This window comes from Choloepus didactylus (assembly GCF_015220235.1).
Source record: "Choloepus didactylus isolate mChoDid1 chromosome Y unlocalized genomic scaffold, mChoDid1.pri SUPER_Y_unloc1, whole genome shotgun sequence".
Taxonomy (NCBI): domain Eukaryota; kingdom Metazoa; phylum Chordata; class Mammalia; order Pilosa; family Megalonychidae; genus Choloepus; species Choloepus didactylus.
The window spans coordinates 3,250,646-3,257,836 of NW_023637624.1; the positions used below are offsets into that span (position 1 = coordinate 3,250,646).

General features: G+C 41.4%; 1 pseudogene; it reads right to left on the bottom strand.

Moving 5' to 3' along the window:
- Positions 1-257: 257 nt before the first annotated feature.
- Positions 258-2,197, bottom strand: LOC119525887 (annotated as a pseudogene).
- Positions 2,198-7,191: the final 4,994 nt, after the last annotated feature.

Here is a 7,191-nt window from a genome sequence, read left to right on the forward strand (position 1 = left end):
TGTTTTCTTCCTGTCTGCCATCCCTCCTAACCACATAAAGTCTTTGGGTTCTTTACCCTGGCAAACAGGAGGTGTAGAATTAGGAAAGGAGCAATCTTCAATCCTGTGAGGCAGAGGGTACTCCCTGAGTGTCTAGCGGGAGTTAGGGGGTTAAAGGAATGGGAAAGGATGGAGTGACCTCCATCCTTTAGTCCTGATCAAAGTGAGGAGATGCAAGTTCAATAAAAAACATTTTTGCTTCCAACCAGACTCCTTCCTCAGTGGTGCCTGTCCTGTTCTGTATCCTGGTATCTCTCATGCCCCTGATTCCTTTCTTGGAAATAATCATGTTGACTTTCTAATGAAGCAGGTCTCAGTGCCTCCTGTTGCTCTCCCCAGACTGGCTAGGTGACCTCACCCAGGACCATTGTCTTTTCCTGGAAGAGCTCCCACTGGCATTCACACTGTCAGACTTGGCTATAATGCCTTAAGAGAGGAAATGAGGACACAGTAATGCTCATCATTGGCAACCTGGGGCTGTTTTATCACAGGAATTTCTGTGAGCAGTGTCTCAATCACACCACTGTAATCCCATTCACTGGCTCTGGACACCAGTTGGGAACTGGCACTGCTGGAAATCACTGTTTTGCTTCATGATCTGAAATTCAGCCCATGGAGGGCAGAGGGTGATAAACTCAACTGCCGTGTTGATTATAGGGTGCGGGGGCCTTCACATAAGTATACAGTGGAGGCCCCACTGTAGCTTTTGGTGGGGGGAAGAAGGCTGGATTGAAGTGAAGGGCAGGTGGGATGGCACCATGTGCCAGTTTGGATATATTGTGTCCCCCCAAACGCCATTATTTTTGATGCAGTCTTGTGGGGGCAGATGTGTTAGTGTTGATTAGGTTGGAATCTTACTGTTTCCATGGAGATGTGACTCAATCAACTGGGTGAGAACTTTGATTGGATAATTTCCATGGAGGTGTTACCCCACCCACTCAGGGTGGGTCTGAATTAAATCACTGGAGTATTTTAAAAAGAGCCACACAGGGCCAGATGCAGAGCAACTGTGAGTGACATTTTGAAGAGCATTTTGAAGAGCAGCTGCAGCTAAGAGAGGACAAAACGCCCCAAGAGCAACACTTTGGAGAACACCATTTTGAAGCACAACTGGGGAGCAAACAGATGCCAACCACGTGCCTTCCGAGCTAACAAAGGTTTTCCAGACACCATTGGCCATTGTCCAGTGAAGGTACCCGATTGCTGATGTGTTACCTTGGACACTTTATGGCCTTAAGACTGTAACTGTGTAACCAAATAGACTCCCTTTATAAAAGCCAATCCATTTCTGTTATTTTGTATAACAACAGCATTAGCAAAATGGAACACTCTGGTACAGCCAGATGAGGAAGTAATCGAGGAGGAGGGGCATAAGATGTTAGTAGTGGATACCAGGAGGAAGACAAGGGACCACGAAGCTTGAGGAGAGAGGTGGTGGGGGTGGAATTGGGGGTGGGGCAGACCCATCAGGGAGACAGTTGAAGGAGAGTGATTGAAGTAGGGCAGAAAAATGGGGGCCTTGTTCACACAGGCAGATGAGAACTACAGGGTTCTCAGAGGGTGCAGATGGTTCTTCAGCAGAATCATCAGAATCTCAGGAGTGGCCCGTGGAGGTATCCCCCTCTTGAGACTCAATGCGGTCACATTTCTGAGACTGTGCATCAAACTGACAGATTCTGCCAGGTGGCCAGCTTTACGTCCCCTTTTTCTGCACTAAGAACTTTTCCTGGAAGGAGTTCCAACAATTTGTGGACAGAATTTCCAGAGGTTACCACCACCTAAGCATAGCCTTTGGAATGGTAATTTCCTCAATTCCCTGCAAATCTCATTTCCACCACATCATAGACTCTTATAGAGCAAATAACCTGGATCAGCTGCTGGTCTGTAGTCCACCAGAAAAGCTGCCCACATAAACAGCAGCTCATCTCTTATGCAGTCCACTATAGGTATACAGAATTGCAGGGGTCTTGTAGTTGGGTTTGGCACATGGTTCCTAGAAAACAAGAAGTGGCTCTGTGCAGCTGCTTCTGTCATCTCAAGGCTGTGAGGTGGCTGTCAGCACATCGTCATACAAGTCTATTTAATCTGTATTGTTGAACTCTGGGTCCTGGTTGAACTCCTCATCAGTGTATGTATTAATCAAGTTCACCACTTTCATACATGGCTCTGAAGGGAAGATTGTGAGTCCAAAGAATGGATGAAATAAAAATGATGACCCAGGAATATAGCAGCAGTTAAGTCTGGACCTCATATCATTTTTAAAATACGAAGCTTGGTTGTTGCTGTTGTAAGCATTATACCTTTTATCTGCTTTTCTTATTTTACAGAATTAGACAGACCCAGCTATTTCAATTTTAAATAGAACTGGTGAGAGTGAACATCCTTGTCTTATTCCTGGGGGGAAATGGAAAAATTTCAATATTACACCATGTTTACCATGTTTTTTTAGAGATACACTTTATCAGAGAAAGGAAGTCTGTTGAATTCCTAGTTTTCTAAGAATGTTAACTTGAGTATATGTTGGATTTCATAAAACACACCGCATTATTGAGATGATCATAATATTCTTCCTCCATAAATGTGATAATGTTAATTACTTAGGAAAGGTTTGCATTTATACAAATCTTGCATTCTTAGAGTAAACAAATTGGGCCATGATATATTATCCTTCTTAATATTTGATTAAGATATATATATATATGTATATATATATATGCTCATGAGTGAGATCATCCTATACTATTATTTCATGTGCTCTCTTTGTTGGACTTTGGTATCAAGCTTACACCAGATTCATAAAATGAATTGAGATGTAAAACCTCTTTCTGTTTTCTGGAACTGAAATCTCTACAGTGCTGTGGGTAATGTAGAGCTAGGCTTTCCCATGACCAGCTGTTTCTGGATTGTTTCTCTCTTTCAGGATTGGACCCTACTTAAGGGCAGTTACAGAAAGGAAACCCCACGTTCCAACCCCTTCAGACTTTGTAAGATGCATATCTTGTCTGCATGATGCCTCTGATGTCATTCAGAAAGCTACCTGCTCCTCTTTCTATATTGATATTAAATTTCTGTACAGAGAAAGTTAAAAGTAACTCCTCTGTTAATTTGCCTATATAATTTTGGTCTTTGCTATATGATTGTGATGGGATGAACAACTCTAGAGCTAGGTACAATTATGTTAGTAGCTCCATTTAATGAGTTCTTTGATGATAATACGTATTGGGTTTCTAAGACCTGTTAGCCAATTCTGTGTTACATTCTGTACATATACTACCTCATTTAGTACTTAGAAAGAAGTTAATTCAGAGTTTTCACATTTACAATGCCTGACCCAAGCAAGAAGCAAATTTGGGGATTCATTTTCTCAAAGTAAAAGTTTCTGAAAGTTTGAATACAGAAGAATGGATGGTGTGCATGATGGTTTTAGTGATAATTTGATATTTTTATAAAAACTTAAAGTATTATATGTATTTTATTGTTGACATTCTTCCTTTGAAGTGTTTCCCAAAATGCGGTAGGCAGACCTCACATGGTGTCACAGATGAAATAATTGATAAAGAAACAAACATTCAAATTGTTTTAATAACAACATTTTATGGTGCTATAAATAATATAACCATAATACTAAATCGATGTGAGAAAACTTCTGGGGAGACAGAACAAAGAAATGAGGTAAAAAAAACACCAGAGGAAAATCCCATTATATCCCCTGCAAATACTTCTGCCTTTTCTTCAAGTATTCCAACTTGGAATAACTTTTCAAAGTTATTCCAAGCAGAGAGGAAGCAGACACAAATTTCTTGTTTTCCTCTACAAAATCCTCTGTTGGCATGACAGTCGCCAGTTCTCATTAAGAAGACCCTCCAGCTGATTGGTTCCAGTCTGATACCCCTACTGCTGCAAACAATGACAAGTTATATCTCTAAGCCCCCATATGAATCCTCAGACCCCCCAAAAACAGCTCTGCAACAAAAATACCTACTCAGAATCCTTTTTGCTTAGGGAATGGCAGGGATGTTCAACAGTAATTATTTCTCCATTTTTCAGAGGTTTGAACATATTTACTGATCAAAATGGACTGAAAATCATTGCCACAAAATATATGAGAGGTCCTTAGATTGTAAGCTGGGTAAAAGAATCAGCACCTAGGCTGGAAAAAAGTTAAAGGAACCAGGGGAATTTTATGAGGAAAAATTACATTGACCCAGGAGGATTGTGGGAACGTGGCAGAGTACAGAGCTACAGGACTCATTTGTTTCAACAAAACAACAGTTAAACAGACATGAACTGTCTGAAACATATTTAGAAACTCTGGCCATAATAACACTGTATGACAGCAATGGAAGATCAGGATGAAGAGGCTGATAAATTATGGTAAAGAACAGTAAATTGCTCTAGCCATGTGGGGGCTACAGGCACCCAGCACTACTCTCATAGCGGACCACCATAAGGTCCTCTCCCTGGCTAGCTCACTGGTGACACAAAGTGACACAAAAATACTCTGACCCAAGAACAGATGTGGGCATGGCCTGTCACTGATCACAGCATTTAATTAGTGAATTCAGATCACTGAGGGGCCAGCTCTGAGGGCAGCCACTGTCTCAGTCTGTCTGGACAAAGGCACCAGCATCTTTGTTTCAATTCCTCCTGGACAGGGGTGGTAGCAATGGAAACTCAAAGGTGCTGTACTTCCTCAGGGCTGTGGGTGACAGTTGAAGGACTGTATTTGCTGAGCTGGCCAGGAAAGGTCAAATATAGAGAAGCTCTTGGTGCCCTTCCTCATCCCCTCTCCAGAGCACTATGGAACTGATATGTGCCCTTTTGTGAGGCCCTGGCCCTGTTTTACCTGGGAAAGGCTGACTTGGGAAAGTCCTCTCTGGTGTGCTACTGCCCCCAGAATTTTCCCTGGAGGCAAAAGCAGCTATAGGAAACAAAATGAGTATAAGAAAATATAGAGGACAGTCTGTGGCAAAGGTCTGTCTCCTGGGAAACAGAGGGGACAATCAAACTCCAGTAAACAGGGGACTCCAGAACAGCTAACAAGCAAAAGCTCAGGACAAGACACAGGTCCAGAAAGACAGGAAAATCTCTGCACACTGATTTCACCTTTGACAGACCTTCCTGATAAGAGGGCTGAGGCTTAAGAAAATCTCTGTCTTATCACCAGCTGGTTACAAAACCAGGAAACAGATATCTCAAAGAATATATCTCACAAATAATATTTTATATATTAAAATGCACAGTGTGCAACAAAAGAGTAAAATATAAACTAAGAAACAGGACATGATGGCCCATCCAAAGGAACAGATAAAAATCCTGAAAACAAAAATGAAGAAACAAGACCATAGACATACTGTTCAAAGCCTTTTAAAAATGATCTTAAAACTCCTCAAGGTACCATAATCCAGATCCTAGTAAGGACAGTGATGCTTTCTATCCCTGTTGTTTTTCCTTTATGAAAATTTCAAACAAATCGAATAATAGAGTATATAGTCTTTTCAGTGTGGCTTTCTCATTTACCATAATACATTTAAGATTCATATATGGTGTTCTTTGAATTTGTAGTTCCTTCCTTTTCTTTTGAGTAGTGAAAATTTTCAGAAATTGATTGTGGTGATGAATGCACAGCTATATGATGATACTATAAACAATTTATTGTACAGTTTGGATGATTGTATGGTATGTCAATATCTCTTAATAGCATTTAAAAATTCTCAAGGAGTTTCTTAGGAAAGATGGCAGTGTAGGGAGGAGTTTAATTTAGTTAGTATTCTAGAGCAGCTAGTAAATAGCCAGGAACTCTCTGCAACATCTGTTTGGGGGACATCCATGACTGGACACAGGTCATACTTCAGTCCGGAATGGGTGGAAGGGCCGAAGTCACAGCATAGAACTCTGAGTATAGCTCCCACAGTGGAGGCTTTGCCCCTCTCCCACTGCTATGGCAGGCTGAGTTGGAACACATCCCTATGGGAAAAATAAGTAGTCTCTACTAGGAGTAAGGGAAGGTAGCTCAACCAAGCTCCAATTGTGGTTTTAATTAACACATGTAGACACCTGAATACAAGCTATGAGCACAGATAATCCCAGAGCAAGCAGGAAAGGAACCCTGAGTTTCCTCCCAGTGGAGAGGAGGCAGGGCTGATGGGAAAAAAGAAAATTAAAAAAAATACATAAAGACAGAAGTTTGGGGAGTAAGCCAAGCTCAGAATCCTGGAAAAGGGCTGTGCCCCAAGAAAAGGGGCACATAACAAGGTACCGACTCTGGCTCTTGACTGGTGAAACTTGGAAGCTGAGAACTGGCTACGAAAAGGGGATTCCTTCCTTTTTTACTTTTTTCATTTTTTAAACTATTCTAAGTAGGTCAATAGAGAAAGCTTCAGGCATTTTTCATTGTCAGCATTGATCAAGGCCAGGGTGGAGTTAAGATAGGTCTGAGAGACAAAGAATCAAGTGAAGGAGATAATTCCCTATGGGTGTATCTTCTTCAAGGGAAGGAGGATGGGGCCAAACTAAAGTGGAGACCCTCATTCAGAGAATTCAGACCCCAGGGATTGGAAAACAGATAAGTTTAAGCCTCCAATCTGCCTCATCCTCTGTCTTAACCACACCCCTTGCAGAAGTAGGGTCTGCTGAGAATTAAAGGCACTGCAACATTGTACACCAGTGGGTAACTGTGGGCTGACAAGACCCCCCTGTTAGCCAGGATAGGAAAAGCAAAGAGTCTAGAGGCCTCACAGGAAAGTCTTACAACATTCTGGGCCTCATCCTCAGGGAAATTTGATATTGAAGACAGCCTCCTCTTGAGACCTGGGCCTATCTGGTCTTGGAAAATCTGATTGGGGTCGATCATATCTGGGTAGAACCACCTCAAAAAAAAAAGGTTCCATATAAGCAGAGCAAGAACCAGTATAACAAGAGATGAAAAATTCTAATCAGGAAAAGAGAAGCTATGCTAGAGGTCTAGAATAAGTTGAACTGAACACAAAATAACAGATAGAAAACAAAGCTAAAAACAAGAAAACCCTAGGTAAAAGAGTGAAAATGACTTATAGAATAAACTAATCCAGGGAACCAGATGCCTAGACATCAACAAAAATTATAAGTCACATTAGGATAAATGAAAATATCCAGTCATAGGGACAAACTGAC